This window comes from Trachurus trachurus (genome assembly GCF_905171665.1).
Source record: "Trachurus trachurus genome assembly, chromosome: 12".
NCBI lineage: Eukaryota > Metazoa > Chordata > Actinopteri > Carangiformes > Carangidae > Trachurus > Trachurus trachurus.
The window spans coordinates 28268186-28288122 of NC_139908.1; the positions used below are offsets into that span (position 1 = coordinate 28268186).

At 43.3% G+C, this 19937-nt stretch overlaps 1 protein-coding gene across 1 annotated transcript in view; it reads left to right on the forward strand.

Annotated features, from left to right (window-relative positions):
- The first annotated feature begins 807 nt into the window (after positions 1-807).
- The window catches only part of rab27b (RAB27B, member RAS oncogene family), a 69348-nt gene continuing 50218 nt past the window's right edge, over positions 808-19937 (forward strand). The window contains exon 1 of the mRNA XM_083983815.1: positions 808-915. The gene's annotated coding sequence lies outside the window, so the exon portion shown is untranslated. The remainder of the gene's footprint in view (positions 916-19937) is intronic.

Sequence of the window (19937 nt, forward strand, 5' to 3'; positions counted from 1 at the left end):
TTCCAGGTTAGATAAATGTACAGAAGCCGTGCATACAGTGGTGCCTTCAAATATTGTTACAATTCCAAACTTCACAGTTTCAAATTTCGGTGAATATAAATGTATATATAGACTATCTATAACCCACTGTCTCTAGATGAAAGCTAGAATATGTAACCTATGGCTGTGGTTTATTTAGCCTATTTGTATACCCCGCATTGTAAAGCAACCGCATTATAATAGCAGAGTGCTCTACTGTGGAACAAATAGGCTACAACTCATTTTTATCACCACAATTAGCCTACTCAAATTTGCCAATTCAAATTATTGATTCATGGTTCAAGGTAGATCAAAAAAAATAATGCAAAGACATAGGCTATAGGACTGATTTTATTTATTTAGCCCTACGGTATTTTTTTTTATTTTTTATCTTGCACATAAAAATGGTGGCAAAAAAGAAAAGTCTGGATTTCGGATTAGCAGAATCAGTTTGCCACTCAGAGAATTGTACCAATTGATATTCTTGTGAATTTGTTAATTTAGTACAATTGCTTGAAAAAAAGAAAAGAAAAGAAAAGAAAAGACCGAAAAAAACGAGTTTCCGAGGTGTCAGTGAACGCAGCAGCAGCGTCAACCCTCCACCCCTTGAGGAAGAAGCCGAGCGGAGCGACATCCATCAGACTCGGTGGACTGTTCTAAACAAGCCCGGGTCTGTGTGTCTGAGCCCCCGCTGTCTCCGCCCGCCGTCACACCTCGCTCCGGCCGGGGTCGGTGCTCTTTACACGGATCTTCCTCCCGGTTAGGACCGCGGGAGAGATGCGACGTCTCGGGGGAGGAGGAGGAGACGAAGTGGCCAGGCAGCAGCAGCAGCAGCAGCAGCAGCAGCTGAGCCCTTATCTCAGCATCTGAGTTTGTTTCTGTCAACGTCAAACAAAGGTGAGTTGACGTGTCTCCGGAGTGTCCCTCAGGCTGATCGCTGTCCGCTTGTCGTTGATCGCTGCGTTTCCGTGCTGGTTTTGGTTTCCAGCAGCAGCAGCATCAGTAGTAGAAGGTGGAGGGATGGAGGGATGGAGGGATGAGTCATAGCCCGGTGCAGCGGCCGAGGAGCAGCAGTCCTCAGCCTCTCTGCCGCTGCACATGCAAAGCTGCTGCACCTGTTCAGGCAAATGGACTGACTGGAGCTGACTGTGTGCACGCGGTACCAGGAGTTGAGCTGCAGTGTTTCTAGTTTGAATGTGTGTGGGTGTGCGAGCACATGTGTGTGGCATGACACTACACTTAGCCTACTGTAGGGAAACTTCCCGCTGGAGTGTGCGGTGTCTGGGTTTAGGGTTGTGTCCTGACCTTAACGGCAGTGGTGTAGTGATGTAGGCTACTCATGTATAGCCTACTCTACCCACTGAAAATGAATAAATACTTCAGTATACCCAGTACAACAAAACTATCTAACTAAAGTAAATGTCAATCGTTCTCAAAGTGGGAGGGTTGACAGGGTTCAAGGGGGTCCCCAACTTTTTCTTGAAATTTTACCACTTTTTCTGAGAATTTTTTTTTTTTTTTTTTTACCAGTTTCTTCTCAATTTTTCTGTTTTACTAATTTTTTAAAATAATTTTTTTTCTCCCATTTTGTATTATTGTTTGCCCCCCCCCCCCCGTTTTTGAGAAATGTTACCAAATGTTTCTATAATTTATGTAAATTTTTTGTTTAGGCTACCACTTTTTCTAGAATTCTTGAGTAATTTTACCAGTTTCTTCTCAATAAAAAAAACGTTACTAGGCCTATATACTATTTTTACTTTTACCACTTCTTTTATTATTATTAAAGCAGATATCAGTGGAATGTTTTTGTTAATATAAGTCCTAAATAGTCCTATTTTCCGTCAGCAATCACTTACATGAAGTATTTCAGCCTAAACACGAGTCTCTCCGTCACTCTGCTCTGCTGTAACCCGAGGAGAAAATTTTCCTTGTGGGATACAAGTGTTATCCAATGAGGAGAGAGAACGGCATGAAGGGCTGTGTGTGCAGCCAAGGGATGCGCGTGAATGTGGTGACGTAGCACGAGGACCAATTGATGCCTGACAAGGGCGGGGGCTGCTAACTCATGGTGCGTTCAAAGAAACTCGTACTTTGTGTTTTTCCTTCCTGTGAAGTCATACCAGTTCGATCTGGTACGAGTTCACGGGTCGGAAGTTACGAGTGGCCGTTATAGGGAACTTTCACAGACAACAGGATGGTAAAAACACGAGCTACGGGTTACCTGGAACGCTACCAAGTCGTAGTTGTGACTTGAAGCTATAACTTACGGTTTCAAAAGCCTGCCTTGAACGCAGCATTAGCCGAAACGGCCGTGAAGCTGATATCTGCTTTAATAATCATTTTTTGAGAAATTTTACCAGTTTCTTCTAAAATTTTTAAAACTTTTTTTTATTTATTTTTTTGAGAAATTGTATCACTTTTTCTGAGAAATGTTACCACTATTTTCTAGAAATGTTTTAACTTTTTGGAGAAATTGTACCACTTTTCTTCCAGAAATGTCTCTATAATCTTTCAAAAACGTGCGCCTAATTGAAACGTACATTGATTGTTTGTGTATTTCTGGTGTTTGCTTCAAAATGTTGTCCAATGGGGGTCCGTGGTCTAATTTGTTTCAATTTTGCGGTCCTTGATATAAAAAAGTTTGAGAACCACCGGTCTATGTGATACGAGTACAGTCTACCCACCTATAAAAAGCAGTATACTGTACCCACTACAAAAAATGAGACTACACCACTGCTTAACGGTGAACTGGTCACCGGTCTGGACCTGTGTGACCCTGCAGCCAGGTGCTGCAGTCTGTAACAGCAGCAGGTGTTGTACTGGCACGCTCTACGCTCAGATGGAGCGTTTAAAGACCCTCAGCAGCTTCTTACTGCATTGGGTTGTTTCATGCTGCACACACTATTTTTCTAAGTGTGAGCAGCAGAGATCATTTTCAGTCTTTATGTTCTCTACTATTCTCACTGTGCTTTCATACACTTGTGTTTGTGCACATTTTCAATTTGCCCATCATAAGAACAGAGAACTATCAGGCTTCCACAGAGTTTAAACTATCAGTTTTGTTTGTTTGAGATTTGACTGGCATCTGAGAGAAAATCTGACCTCAAAAGTTACAGAAAAGGATGTAAATGTGCATTCATTTTCTATTTTGATTTGCTGTTTTTCTTCAAATTTTCCCTGTTCAAAGGGTTTTCTTTGAGTTTTTCCTCAGTGAATGTGAGGGTCTAAGGATAGAGGATGTTGTTATGGTGCTGTGTGAAGACCTTTGAGACTATTGTTTGTAAAAATGGCCAATACAAATAAAATGGCCTTTCCTTTTCTGGCAGTTTGGTTATTTGTGCTAATCTTGTAAGGGTAACTGGTTATTTAAATGAACATAACTGACCAGTGTCATTTAAACCACAGCTCCTCTTAACAATATGCTTTGCTAATCAACTGTGACTGTTACCTATAGCCTATCCCAAGGAATCAAATCACACCAGGCAATCTGACATGTGTCAGTGAAGACCAAATGGCTGCATGGAACAAGAAGTTATGGATTGTTTCAAAGTCTGTGAAGTGTTCAGTCAGGTGTTTGACTGAGTCTGGGACAATATTCCAGGTTGGTAGAGATGAGTGTCTCCCTGCCACTGTGACAGAAATGATCTGTCTCCAGTCCATCGGCGGAGCCTGGATATGTGTTGACTCATAAATCAGTACAAAGATGGTGGCAGTAGAGGGAATTAGAGGAAGTAGCTTTATTGTGTTGGTAATGTAGCTCTGTCCCTCGAGCTGCTGCAGTTTTATTGTCTCCACTCAAGGTCCAAGCTGATTCCTCACTGATGGACTCATAATGGAAATAAATAACTGATTTGCGGCTGTTATTATAATAGGCCTACACTGAATGCCTCTGCATCCTCTGAAGTGCTATTCATTTGTAAAAATGTCATAAAAAGATAAACGAGTCAACAAAACAAGCATTCAAGTCCTGTCAGGGTTAAGATGAATGACTGACTGGGACAGAGAAGTGAGTGTTACGTTACTATTGCATAGATGTCCATGTGTAGTGTGATTATAAAGCATACTGTGAAAGTATCAAAGCCTCAGTCCACAGTGACTCCCTGTGACACAGCCCACCTGGACCCAACACCCAACCTGGAGGGATTTGGTCTCTTTTTGAAGGTTTACCTGAAATCTGCACTATTTTGTACTGTGTCATTCAGAAAACAGTCAGCCAATCAGAAGAGAGGCTCAGTGCCCCCGTTCTTCTAATTGGCTCACTCACCTGTTGTTACTATAGAGCTCCAAAGAGAAGCCTGTGATAGGACATGAAAAACCACAGAGACAATTTTTGGTTCATAGAACCACAAAGATATCCTTTCATGAGTCAGGCTTCAGATGAAATGCAGGACAAGTGTAATTTATGGGATGTTTAGACAAACAAAGAGTTGCTCTCAACAGGTGCTGCTGAGGAGAGACTTCAGACAGATTGAGGACTGGAGCTCTCTGATTGGCTGCTGATTCCTGGCTGCTCCTTGTCTGTGCTTTTTATTTGCTCACATTGCTGTGGACAATACCACCAGGTTTCTTATTTCTATTACAACATCATAATATGATTGTGTCTGCTTCAGTGTCATTTCAAACACATTGAAAGTGTTGCAGTTTGGTGTGAAATAGCAGCAGACTGTGTCTGAGAGTTTGCTGTGAAGAGCTGACAGATGAAATATGATAATCCAGGAGGTTACATTTGGTCTATGTGGAACTGTTTAGCTGTAAAACATGTCTAAACCTACTCACGTTTTAAAGGGATATTACTAGTATCTACTCACCCTCATGTGGACTAAGGGCTGGGAGAAGTTTCAGAGTCCTCCGTGGCTTCTCTGAGTTACAGGGGGGGTCTGCGTAGCAGTGCATGTCCATATGACGGTTGCAAATGGATACCAACTGTCTTCGTAACAAAAAGACACACCAAAAAACATCCAAATACCTCCATGCTGCTCGTATAATGTCCGTCTTGTATTGAAGCCCCAAAATGTAAAATTGTCCCGAAAAAAATTAAATAAGTCTATATTGTCTTTTTGTTACGGAGACAGTTGGTATCCATTTGCAACCGTTATATGGACATGCACTGCTACGCCGAGACCCCCTGTAACTCAGAGAAGCCACAGAGGACTCTGAAACTTCTCCCAGCCCTTAGTCCACATGAGGGGGAGTAGATAATGAGTGAAATTTCATTTTTGGGTGAACTATCCCTTTAACACAGGTCTAAAGGATGAACTGAGAATAGATGGGTGATTAAACAAAGCTATATGTTGACATCTGAGACTCAGTAGAGAGATGCTGGTGGCAATCCATACATCAGAAATGTGGAGTCATGTCAGAATGTTAAGGTTATACAGAGAGCTGAGGTCAGGTGTTTTGCTGTGATGATTCTCTCTGACCTTTTAACTTGTGGATGGCTCCTGCTAACCACCGTGCCCTTTTCTTCTCGCTCTCTGTCCTTCTCTGTCTCCGTCACTGTCTCTCTCTCGCTCTCTCCTCCTGCTGCTGCTGCTGCACCTCCACCTGCGGTGTATTGACCAGGAACAGCAGGAATTAGCCCTCTAATGCATTGATAAGATTTCCACCTGATAGCGGGGGCCTGCCTGTTTGTTTGTCTGTGTGTGTGTGTGTGTGTGTGTGTGTGTGTGTGTGTGTGTGTGTGTCTGTGAACAGAATTAAGCTTTAGAGATAGGAATAAGTCTTGGCAGAAATGATCTGATTGAGTTAAAGCTCAGTAGCCAGGTGGAGAACCTGCTTGTCTTCATAGCACTAATGAGATAAATGACAGATCAGAGCAGGAGTGAATACACAGTGGTCAGTATAAACTCAATAATTAGCTGCAGATGTGATTCATCACACTTGACAACAGATTTCAGCCGTTAAGAAACTAGATGGCTCTGGAGTCTGATGCTGTCTGCTCCTGGTCCTCCTACAGCAGGAATCACTGTGCACACAGGTTAGACTTGGATCATGGTAAATGGTAAATGGACTTGCACTTATATAAGCAAGGCAAGGCAATTTTACTGTATTTGTATAGCCCGTTTTTACAAACAGTTTGTCTCAGGGCTTTACATGGCATCATAACAACATCCTCTGTCCTTAGACCCTCACATCCACTGAGGAAAAACTCCATAGAAAACCCTTTTAACAGGGAAAAAATCGGAGAAACCTCAGGGTGAGCAACAGAGGAGGGATCCCTCACCCAGGACGGACAGACCTGCAATAGATGTTGTTACAGACAAGAAAACAGTTTATAACAGAGAATGTGGGAAACATGGAAATGTTAACAACAGCTGAAGGAGGAAGCTTCTGGTAGGCAAGGGAGGCAGGGAGAGCTGGCCAGCTTAATGGGAGGACTGGATGGCAGACTGGTTCATGGGAAGGGAGGGGAGGCCGGTCTAACAGCAGGGGAAAGGGGGGGTAAGGGGCGATGCAGGCGGTGGCTGGTGCAGAGAGATGGAGCTCCGGTGGATCTGTGGAAACACAGAGAGAGTGCGAGACCCCAAGGCCAAACTACAAAGTGCAACAGAAAATGATAATGACAGTTCAACATGTGTGGAGAAGAGAAGAGAAGAGAAGAGAAGAGAAGAGAAGAGGGGAAAGGAAAGGAGGAGAGGAGAGGAAAGGAAAGGAAAGGAGGGGAGGAGAGGAGAGGAGAGGAGGGGAGGAGAGGAGAGGGCTCCATGTAACCAGATGTGTCCCCCAGCAGTCTAAGCCTATAGCAGCATAGCTATAAAATGGTTAAGAGCTACCTGAACCAGCCCTAACTAAAAGCTCACACATTCACCCAAGTGAAGTGTGGGTTCAGTGTCTTGCCCAAGGACACATTGACATGTGGGGGCCGGGAATCGAACCACCGACCTTCCAGTTAGTGAACAACCCGCTCTGCCTCCTGACCCACAGCCACCCTAGCCATCCCCCTGTTGTGCAATCAGCTAGGCTATATCATGTTATTGCACCAGATCTACACACAGAGCGTGGTAAATGGTAAAACAGGGTAAACGTTTGCTACTCAAAGGGATAGTTCAACATTTTGGCAAATTGGCCATAATCGCTATAGTCATAGCAGTAGGTTCGTTACTTTAATTGTCGGTGCAAGCTATTTTTAGAACGGTGGAGCAGAGCCGTGAGCTGCTCAGAGCTACGCTACGGAGGCTCATGGGATTTCTTGGTTTCCCTCATCAAACTCATCAAATACACAATCCAACAACTCCACAATGCTCTGGTGGACAAGTTGTGACCTGCACATTCACCACACTATGAGATAATAACACAACGTTACCAGACAGAGTTGTTTTAGAGGGAAATCCGCTGATGCACGTTGCCTTCAGGGACAGTTTTTCATCAAGCAGTCTCTGCATTTACCTCTAAAACAACTCTGTCTGGTAACGTTGTGTTATTATCTCATAGCGTGGTGAATGTGCAGGTCACAACTTGTCCACCAGAGCGTGGTTGAGGTCAAGTGTCCATATGTCCATTTATTTGTGGCAGACATCATTTATTAGTGGCGGTACTTCACTGATAGGCCTTTGAAAACCCAATATCAGCCGAGCTCTAATTCAGATCATCATAATATTTATTTGCAGTTCTGTCACTGTTGAAATGGTTTGGAGAGTTAGAGATGAACAATTAGCATTTTTACATGATTGTAATGTGTCACAACTTAAAGGGATAGTTCACCCTAGAATGATATTTCGCTCATTATCTACTCACCCTCATGTTGACTAAGGGACGGTGGGCTCCGAAACTTCTTCCAGCCCTTAGTCAACATGAGGGTGAGTAGATAATGAGCGAAATATCATTCTAGGGTGAACTATCCCTTTAAGTGGAGATTTTTCTACTATTTCTACAGAGACAATATAACAATGATGATAATAGGATTTTTGCTACCAAAAAATTGAGCTCTGCAGTTAGTGGTCTGCACTAGCCTGGCTGACACCAGACCTCATCTCAATGTAGATTGAGATTCGGTCTGGGAACCCCCCTTTCATTTTTTTTGTATTTGAGGCAGGGTTTATGAAAGCCCAGAGCTGTTTATTGGGCGCTACAAATGTCTATCAAATGCGTCTGTACGTAGCTTAGCCAATCGTGTCAATCATACCCGATGACATATGTTGAGCGACAGAAATCCAATGAGGAAAAAAACACTTAACGTTTCTCTTTTTTCAAAATAAACTTGCGGTCTAAATTACTTTAAACACTTTCTAATGGTCTAAAGGTAAAGCATCTGTCGCCACATTGGATCGACAAGCTACCAACAAAGTAGCTTCGGTGTGTCGTCATCGTCTTGCTGCCCCCTCCCCCGTTCTGTGATTGGCTCCCTTGTTCAGGGAAAAATTGGGTCCATGGTTTCCAGGCTGACTTGCAGAGCGAATAAAATCGCGTGCAAGGCAGCATGGGTATACCCAGGCTAGGTCTGCACTTGACCATATTGTGACTGTCATGGTATTTTAAAAAATTGAATATACAGTTTGTTCCTCTTAATCGTAGTAATGAACTTCCCTGTAAAACGTTTGTGTAAGAACTTAGAGGTTGTTTCGATGGAAGCATTACTTTCACATACCACATTCTCGTTTCATAGGAAGAAAATGTTTTGTTACCATAAGGAGTGGAACAATTCACAAATCCACAGTCCGGTTCATATTATTTCCTTTTGGGCTTGGTTCACTTTAAATTACTGTGTGTTTATTCCTATATTTGAACACACCAGAAACACGATGCATCAGCGGAAGATACAATGATGATGGCAAATATCTTTCTATATTTGTTTTCATTCATTTACAGTAAAGATGGTAATGTGACCTGCTGCTGCGCTGACACTGAACTCCCCAACTCCGTGACAAATGAAAAAAAAACTTCTCGGGGTGATTTTAAAACATATTTGACACTGTCAAACAACAGATCAGTTAAAGGACAATTCCAGGCGAATTCAACTGGGGGCTGTATGTTCCTAACATTTTAGGTCTAAAAGAAGGAATCTGAAGATTTTCAGTTTAATTGCTCCTGTTTTGCGGTAGTTGCGTCTGTCCCCGCATCGCCACGGCAGCAATGAATGGGAGTGGATGTAAGTTCTGCTGCTTAGGCTGTTTACATCCCTCAAAGCCACAGACAGCGTCAGATGGCGACTCAAACATGCACCGAGAAGTTTATTTACTTGAAGCAAGTCAAGAGTTGATATTCCTGTGTTTATGACACAAGCGGTAGCTCCGACTGCACCTGAACACACCGAGCGTCAACTTGGGTCTCGCGTGACACTCCGTGAGTCTTGGAATTAGATCTAGTTTTACAAACATGTCGGCTTGCTTGAAGTAAATAAACTTCTCGGTGCATGTTTGAGTCGCCATCTGATGCTTTGAGGGATGGAAACAGCCTAAGCAGCGGAACTTACATCCGCTCCCATTCATCGCTGCCGTGGCGATGCGGGGACAGACACAACTACCGTAAAACAGGAGCAATTAAACTGACAATCTTCAGATTCCTTCTTTTAGACCTAAAATGTTAGGAAAATACAGCCCCCAGTGTGAATTTGCCTGGAATTGCCCTTTAAGAATGACAATGAGTCTCAGCCATGTACAGCACCAGGTCACCCTTGGTGTGGTGTTGGAGATGCTGTGACACATCCAGAGTAAGGACTGGAACTCCAACGCCTCTCTCAGCTCAGCCCGTCAGTCTGCATCATTCACAGCCGGATAAACAGCTCAGCCAGTGTGAGGGAGAGCCAGGGCTTCAAAGACTTAGGATGACAAAGACTGACAATTGACCAAGAGTTGTGTGCACTGTCTATGTGTGTGTAGTGTATAGTATATTAGTTACATCTTCTGTCTTGTTCACAAAAAAGTGACATTGTAATGTAATGTAAGGATGGATGAATAACCGAGAAACACTCAGCATTAAGTTTGAAAATAACAAATTGCCTCATTTGTTGTTTAGATTGAATGTTTTAGTCATTTAATCTGAGAAACTTCAGTCCTCGACTGAGACCATGACTGAAATTGGATTTGTTGAACTTAATTAATAGTAATTTGGCAAACTATCTTTTTTTACTTAGTTCGATATACTCCTATTAGACTTTAAATATGCAGCATTTTAGTTTCTTGTTGCTTGTTTGCCAGCAGCATGCTGGCGAGTGGCTGAATTGGCTCATATCATCCTAGCCAATTAATCATTTATTCCCGGGGTTGTTAAAAAATAAAAGATAAAAAACATTCCTGGAAGTAGAGCTTGCTGTGCCACTAAGGGACAGAGAGATGGACAGATTGAGAGGGCGAGCAGAGAAGAGGAGATGTGGGTCTGATCAATAATAAAGACAGATCTTCTGGACAGTAAATCAGCTGGGCACTACATCCTCTCAGTTGTCACTTTTATCCTTACTCATAAATACCAAGATTACAGGGACTTGTGGCCATGTGTTAGGGACAGAGATGGAGATAATGTTGAGTCTGTACAGCAGAAGTTCACTGGTCTCTGAGGGACTTTCCATCTTTTAGCTGCAGCTACTCTCCAAAGCATCATTCATGTAACGAGATGTGACGCAGTTCTGCAAAGAGTGGAACAGAAAGCATGACCAGAAGGAAAATATAATGCCACAGTGAAGTTTACCTTTGACCACCAAAATCGAATCAGCTCCTCCCTGGGTCCAAACAAATGTTTGTACCAAATTTGCGTGCATAAAAAGGAGCGCCCAGGAAATGTATAAAGAAACGCCTGTGGCCCCAGCTGCTGCTGTGCAGATTTGTGAAGACTTAAAGGATAATTACCGTTTTTTTACAATCTTGACCTTATTGCTATCATAAATTACGATCATTTACTCACCCAGATAACTTTGGTGTCATTACAAGTCGTTCCTACGAAATTAGCTCCAGCCGAGAGCCGTGTATATCCATATAATGTGAGAACATGGGGCAGCGCAATGCAGCCTCTAAATAACACATTATCTGCCACGAAACTCGTTCATTTCACCAATATTTAGTTATGATAGGCTAGTGCTATTCCCCTCTGAGTCCGGGGTTAGCTGTTATCAACATCCGGGGTCTGTAAATTGACCTCTGACCTGGATGATGTCATCTCCGACCGCTGGGAGACGTGGACGTGGTCTTGTTGGCTCCCTCGAGCCAGGACCTTCAGCACGCACTGGGGCGGTTTGCAACCGCGTGTGCAGCAGCTGGGATGAGAATCAGTACCTCTAAGTCTGAGGCCATGGTTCTCTACCGGGGGAGAGTTCCTGCCTCAGGTGGAGGAGTTTAAGTATCTTGGGGTCTTGTTCACGAGTGAGGGGAGAATGGAGCGCGAGATTGACAGGCGGATCGGTGCGGCGGCCGCAGTAATGCGGTCGTTGTATCGGTCCGTCGTGGTGAAGAAGGAGCTGAGCCGAAAGCCAAAGCTCTCGATTTACCGGTCGATCTACGTTCCCACCCTCACCTATGGTCATGAACTCTGGGTCATGACCGAAAGAACGGGATCCCGGATACAAGCGGCCGAAATGAGTTTCCTCCGCAGGGTGGCGGGGCGCTCCCTTAGAGATAGGGTGAGGAGCTCTGTCACCCGGGAGGAGCTCAGAGTAGAGCCGCTGCTCCTCCACATCGAGAGGAGCCAGCTGAGGTAGCTCGGGCACCTGTATAGGATGCCCCCTGGACGCCTCCCTCGTGAGGTGTTCCAGGCATGTCCCACTGGGAGGAGGCCCCGAGGAAGACCCAGGACACGCTGGAGTGACTACGTCACTCGGCTGGCCTGGGAACGCCTTGGGGTCCCCCCGGAAGAGCTGGAGGAAGTGTCCGGGGAGAGGGAAGTCTGGGGATCCCTGCTCCGACTGCTGCCCCCGCGACCCGACTCCGGATAATGCGGCGGACAATGGATGGATGGATATTATTACCTATTCTTTAAAGGGATAGTTCAACATTTTTGAAAATTGGCCCATCGCCATGATCCCCCTAGTAATAGCAGTAGGTTCGTTACCTCTAATTGTTGGTCCAAGCTGCTTTTAGATCGGGGGAGAAGAATACCGAGCGGCGCAGCTACACTACGGAGGCTAATGGAATTTCTTGGTTTTGCTCATCAAACTCAGCAAATACACAACCAAAAAACTCAAAAACGCTGTGGTGGACAAGTTGTGACCTGCACATTCACCACGCTATGAGATAATAGCGGAAAGTTGCGAGATGGAGTTGTTTTAGAGGCAAAGTCGGACTTTACACTCTAGACGGCTGCTCGGCGGAGTGATTTCAAAAGCGCCTGTTTACTGCAGGCACTGGCTGAGGTGTGCACACTGTGTCCCTCCGACCAGTGGTTCACTGAAGAAAGTAGTTCCGAGTATTTGCTTCACTTCTCTTAACTTTCCGCTATTATCTCATAGCGTGGTAAATGTGCAGGTCACAACTTGTCCACCACAGCGTTTTTGAGTTTTTTGGTTGTGTATTTGCTGAGTTTGATGAGCAAAACCAAGAAATTCCATTAGCCTCCGTAGTGTAGCTGCGCCGCTCGGTATTCTTCTCCCCCGATCTAAAAGCAGCTTGGACCAACAATTAAAGGTAACGAACCTACTGCTATTACTAGGGGGATCATGGCGATGGGCCAATTTTCAAAAATGTTGAACTATCCCTTTAACTTTGAGCTGCATAATAAGCAGCATTTAATTTGTAATCTGCAAATTTTACAGCAAAGCCTAACTCTTCCTAACAACATTTACTATGTATCCTTTCTACTGTATTGGTTGACATGGCGATCCGTCATCAATGACTGCGTTTACATGCACTTCAGTACCCCGATTTTAATCGGGTTTTTTAAGTACCCCGTTTTGGTGTTTGCGCATGTAAACACCATTTCCTGATTCCAGAAATCGGGATAAGCCCTTATCCCGATTTTGAGAAACCCGATTCCCATCTCCTGACATGTTCGGCCGGCCAGACTACTCCGTCACCTCGGGGAAGAAAACGATCGTTAATTAACTCATTGAGTGCCAACCACGTAATTTCTCGTTTTTCGTTCCCATGCGTTGAGTGCCAAAAACGTAATTTTACGTTTTTTGCTTTTTTTTTAAATTATGAAAATAGACACTTTAATACACATTATATGTAAATTTGGGGACTCTACGACGAGGAGAACTGAAATAGATGACGATCAAAGTCACATGACAGCTCATGATCTGGAAGTTTTTATCATAACTCGGCTTCTGCAAACGAGTTCTGCATGCAGATGCAGCGCAGCTGCTCCGCTCTCACCCGCGCTGCTGCAGCAGCTGGGAGCTGAACCAGGAAGCTCTCAGCCGACTGTCCCGCCCGGTCTTCACCTCGAGCAACACCGTGTCCTCCCCAAAGTCCCCCCGCGGTAAAATCTGATGGTCTCTGGGCCAAAGCAGACCGGCATCACCGACCCGAACCACAGAAGGACCGCGACCACCGGCGGGACCGGTCTTCCCGAGCCGCGGTGGCCGACTGACCCTCACGTTCCGCGGCGAGAAGCTGTGACACGGCACGGTGCGTCTGTGTTATTGTTGTTTAGTGGCGCCCCCCCCGCCCCCGATGGTGGTTTTGTGAATAGAACAACAATTGTTGTATATATTCATCTTATACGAGCCCTTTGATCCAGAAATGCGAGTGTGAGAAGAGCGACAGACACAAACAGCGCACCTTTCATAAAAGACGCTCTATCTCCTTTTCTAGAAAAAAAGGAGGGATTTTGGTGAAACCCAGCCATGTTTAGCTTGACTTTTCTCAGGAACGGAGGCACGTAGAAACAAACGGTTTGTGGCCACTTGAAGCATTAAGTTAAACCTTTCAATTGAGCCACAGTATGTGTTGGTGGCAATAATATAGAATACACTATGGCTCTACATAAAAAGTCAAAAATGGTCTAAATTGCCGGTACACTTGACTAAAACTTTGGAAAGGAGCGCGGCACTCAATGAGTTAATACACATTATGTGTAAATTTGGGGACTCTACGACGAGCAGAACTGAAATAGATGACGATCAAAGTCTCATGACAGCTCATGATCTGGAAGTTTTTATCATAACTCGGCTTTTGCAAACGGAGTTCTGCATGTGGATGCAGCGCAGCTGCTCTGCTCTCACCCGCGAGGCTCCAGCAGCTCTGAGCCGAAACAGGAAGCTCTCAGCCGACAGTCCCGCCCGGTCTTCATCTGGAGCAACACCGTGTCCTCCCCAAGGTCCTCCCGCGGTAAAATGTGATGGTCTCTGGGCCAAAGCAGACCGGCATCACCGACCCGAACCACAGAAGGACCGCGACCACCGGCGGGACCGGTCTTCCCGAGCCGCGGTGGCCGACAGACCCTCACGTTCCGCGGCGAGAGGCTGTGACACGGCACGGTGCGTCTGTGTTATTGTTGTTTAGTGGCGCCCCCCCCGCCCCCGATGGTGGTTTTGTGAATAGAACAAATTGTTATTTATCTTACATGAGCCCTTTGATCCAGAAATGCGAGTGTCAGAAGAGTGACAGGCACAAACAGAGCACCTTTCATAAAAGACGCTCTATCTCCTTTTCTAGAAAAAAAGGAGGGATTTTGGTGAAACCCAGCCATGTTTAGCTTGACTTTTCTCAGGAACGGAGGCACGTAGAAACAAACGGTTTGTGGCCATTTGAAGCATAAAGTTTAACCTTTCAAATGAGCTACAGTATCTGTTGGTGGCAATAATATAGAATACACTATGGCTCTACATAAATCGTCAAAAATGGTCTAAATTGCCGGTACACTTGACTAAAACTTTGGAAAGGAGCGCGGCACTCAATGAGTTAACTTACCCGTAGGTTTTTAGAGGTTTACTGCCGGCTGGTTAAATTCTTCTTAGGAGATAAATGCTGGTCTCATTGATGAAATCTAACAATTGTGGCAGTTGCATTAGTTTGTTTGAATGAAAAGTGAAGCTTCATGTGTGTATTGGACAGAGCAGTGCTGCCTGGAGGCTCTGTAGCCTAACGTGTGTACAGAAATCACCACTTTTACATCAATAAATGCATGTTTTACAATGAACCGATCAGTCTGCATTGAATTTCCCCTTCTTTTATTAAGTTATATAATATGGCAGCATTTTTAATTTGTAAATTTTCTGACCTGCATATTTCCTAGTAGTTGCGCTTCCTGTTGTAAACGATAAACATGAATGAAACGCATACGCACGTTAGACGCAGTAATCAGAAACCGGGATACTGTATTTATCATGTATGCAGGGATACTAAATAACCGGGTTTCTCTACGTTAATGTATACACCATACCCCGAATTTGATCAAAATACGGGGTACTTAAAAAACCCGATTAAAATCGGGTTACTGACGTTCATGTAAACGCAGTCAATGGCAGTGTTCGTGCCATTATTTTAGAGCAGTGAACCTACATCATGTCCCTGGTGGTTTTAGTGCTGCGTCTGGCTGTAGAGAACTCAGGGCACTAGGATGAATACATTTACATCCCACAGATGAACCAGTCACTAGTTGATTTTGTGAAATTATGATGTACATTTTAATCCTCGTGATGTGAGTGAAGATGCCGTCCTCTGTTGTCTAACAGAAGTTCTTGTGTTCAGATTAAGCCAAACGTGGGAGAAATGAAAAAGCTATCACTGTCGCTCTCATCTACTTTCTGCCACAAAAGTGGAAGTTATATTTTGTGATCTTTTTTGTCCACCAGTTCTTATTTAGCTCAGTGTTCAAGGAAAATATGCAACCAGTTGTATAGAAATGTCCTCCTGAAGTGTTGGAACACACATGACATTGGAAGGGGGAACAGATTTTATGGAGCCGCATCACAAAATGCCAAGGCAGCGGTGTAACATGAGATCGCTCTGCCCTCGCCTGACTCTGACTCTGTCAAAGTGGAGAGAGAAGGGATGAAAAATAATAAAAGAAAATGATGTTCGGAAAAAATCAAAATGTCAAGGTTTTCCCTTGAACCAAAGGACATTACACATGCTGCTTCCATATCCCTGCATCAAAGCCTGTTTGATGCAAAGGAATTAAAAATCTTCTCTATTTGTCAAAACAGGCAGCTGACAGACAGAAGAGATACGCTGAATCGTTCTCATAGAAGAGAAATCCCTGATGTTCAAGATGAAGGATATGGGGGAAATGAAGACAGTTCGTGGTGAGACCTCCTGAGAGCAAAGAAAGAAAAGAGGTTTAACTCATGAAAGACAGAATGAAGCAAAGACAGAGACTGAATGAAAGATGAGAGGAGTAGACAAACAAGCACAGATCGTGTTTACTCCACCACGAGTTCTTGGCGGTGACATGTACAAGTCATTACTCATCATGGTCAGTTTATCTAGGTCCTCTGATCAGATGCTTTAATGTTCTCCATCAAAAATGTACGTTTAGTTAATGATATACTGGCAGTGGGAAGGGAACTTGAACAGATTTGTTTGCAGATCATTTGGTGCAGTAGTCAGCAGTGATGTTGGTCAGTCATTTTTTCATCTAGCATTATAGAAAATAGTACAATATTCGGTAACACTTTATTTGACACCTATCTCTATAACGCATTATAACCAGACTTATAATGAGTTATAATGCACTGTATAACTATAGTTATAAACACTCATAAATGATCATAATGCTTTATAACAATAATCATAACACACTATAAAGCATTTTATCATGACTTATGTTATAATTGTTAGTAACTGGCTGACAATGACCACATCGATAATGCATTATAAATATAGTTATAATGTGTTATAATTGGCTTATAAACGTGTATAACTACCATTATAAACACTCATAAAATTTCATCATAAGGCTTTATAACAATAAGCATAACACATCATAGAGCATTTTATAATGGCTTATAAGGTCAAGTAATAGTTATAATGCTCTATGATGTGTTATGCTTATTGTTATAAAGTCTTATGATCATTTATGAGTGTTTATAATGATAGTTATACATGTCTATAAGCCAATTATAACACATTATAACTATATTTATAATGCATTATCGATGTGGGCATTGTCAGCGAGTTACTAACAATTATAACATATTATAATACCTGACCTTATAAGTCATGATAAAATGCCTCATAGTATGTTATGATTATTGTTATAAAGCATTATGATCATTTATGAGTGTTTATAACTATAGTTATACAGTGCTATAACTGCATTATAAGTCTGGTTATAATGTGTTATAGAGATAGGCGTCAAATAAAGTGTTACCCAATATTCTCTGGCTGCTGTATGTTGCACTTGACTTATCCAAACATCTCAAGCTTATTTTCAGCTCACTCTGCTTGTGTGTGACAAGAAGTGTGTTACGTGCATTCTCTTTTCATCGGAACTTGGTTGTGTTGCTCCATTGGTTCATTTTGTTTTTAAAATCTTCATTTTGGGCGGTGAAGTTGTGAAGTTGCAGTGAAAGTGGTTGGAGCTCAGGTAATAGGCTACTGTATCAAGAGGAGCTTTTTGTGAGTTCATCATGTCAAAACTCATTCTGTTTTTCACCAACATCTGTCTCCAGAGGTGGACAGCAGCACCATGTTAACTCCTGTCTCTGTCACATCTTATATGCATGATAAATGATTAAATTCTAACCGCCTGGTGCTGGCTCTCTGCAAGCAACAGTAGCCACCACCTGCTCATTCGGTGTCGGAGGGAAATTACAAACAGCCCTTTAATTAGGCTGTGAGCTATAGTTACAACATTTATCCCAATGTTACATGAACCAGGATCTGGTCAAAATGACTGATCAGTCCGAGCCTTCACCATAATTCATTAGGGTTAGGGAGGAGTCCAAAATAATCCTGCAAATTTTGTGGTCAGTAGTGTGGATATGTTTTACTGTCAATGAATCTAGGCTACATCACATTTACTGCAAAATGTGTGAATCTTATTTATTAGAGAGCCTTTATTAACAAAAGTGAGAGCAGTGACATTGCACATGTTGCATTTGAAGTAATGAAAATGACTGATCCTATTTCCACATTTCATTATCCATCACAACACAACATGGAGTATAAAGCCTTCATATGAAGCATGGACAGGGAAGGTTTTATGCATGTGAGAAAAGGGGGAGTGGCAACCATGAGAGAGAGAGTGAGAAAAGGCCAGTTGCCTGGTGACGGAGGCAGAGGAAGAGAAGGTGAAGAAAGGAGAGAAAATGAGGAGGAGGAGGAGTGATGTGGAGTTGTATTCCAAGTGCAAAGTTACTGGTCACGATGTTACATCTGCAGCTGCCATCCCTCCCACTGCACTCGTTCTCTTCGGGGAGGGGACGAAAAGATGTCTCCTTATTTTCATGCTTTGTTCTTTTTAATGACTATGATGATGATTTAGTGGTTTTAATTGTTAGAAAGCCCTATGACAGCCCAAAATACATTTTGTATCATGAATTTTGAGAATATGCTTTGTTTAATATACTTATTAGGTACACCTTGCTAATTCCTGGGTTGGACCCTCCTTCCTTCAGAACTGCCTTAAAGGATAATTACCGTTTTTTACATTCTGGACCTTATTTCTACGATCATTTACTCACCCAGATAACTTTGGTGTCATTACAAGTCGTTCAGACGAAATTAGCTCCAGCCGAGAGCCGCGTATATCTGTATAATGTGAGAACACAGGGCAGCACAATGCAGCCTCTAAATAACACATTATCTGCCACGAAACTTGTTCATTTCACCAATATTTAGTTATGATAGGCTAGTGCTATTCCCCTCTGAGTCCGGGGTTAGCTGTTATCAACATCCGGGGTCTGTAGGTTGACCTACTGACCTCTGACCTGGATGATGTCATCTCTGAGCTTGTTGCTACCGCTAATGCTACGGTTCGTTTCTGCGTGTTTCCGACTTGTCAGAACAAAATGAGCAGCTGGATGAAGTTCAGCTTCCACAGGCTTCCTCTCCTCAACCTGGACTCACTAAAGCTCCGGCTAGTTGAGATAAAAATGGACCTGAATGCTGAAGCGGAATGATTATTATCAGAATGAGCCGGGCAGCGTTCAGAGATGACATCATCCAGGTCAGAGGTCAGTAGGTCAACCTACAGACCCCGGATGTTGATAACAGCTAACCCCGGACTCAGAGGGGAATAGCACTAGCCTATCAGAACTAAATATTGGTGAAATGAACAAGTTTCATGATACTATCAAACAGCTGCTGCTGGTTTGTTATCCTCCACTCCATCACATCCCCACCAGCCTCAGCTGTCCATGTCAGGCAGGACGGATTCATGCTTTCATGTTGTTTGCTCCAATTTCTGTCCAGACCATTCGAATCAAGACTAGGCAACATTTTCACACTCTTCTATTGTCCAGTGTTGGTGGGTGTGAACAGAAACCGCAGTTTCCTGTTGTTAGCTACTCAATAGTGGCACCTGGTGTGATTCTCTGCTGCTGTGTCTCCTTCAAGGTTCCATGTGTTGTGGTTCAGGTGTTGTTATTTGAGTCACTTTCCCAGTGCCGCTCACTCGATATTTTTTTCTTTTTCAGACCATTCTCTGTTAAACTCTAGAGATAGTTAGAGCAACAGTCTCAGAAACAACAGAAAGACCAACCAACCAACACATGTTCACTGTCACTTACTTCACCTTTCATCCCCATTCTGATGCTCGGTCTGAACTTCAGCATGTCTACAGGCCTACAGGTGCATTGAGTTGCTGCTATGTGATTGGCCTGTTAGGATTTGGTGAACAGCTATGCTCAATTCAAGTTTCAGTGACTCCAAGAACTCACCTCCAATCAATATGCTGAAAGATGATGATGAAAAATTTCCATCAGTGGAGTTTCATTTCAGTTTTGGAAATAAAAACTTTTAATCTATAGTTTCATCGTGCTCTTCATCTCTCTCCTCCTGTTCTTCCTCTTTGTCCATATTTATCTGAACTTTCCACCATCCATATTTTCCTCATATATTTACCTTCAGACGACTTGAGTCAACCACAGCCAGACTCACCCTGCTCTC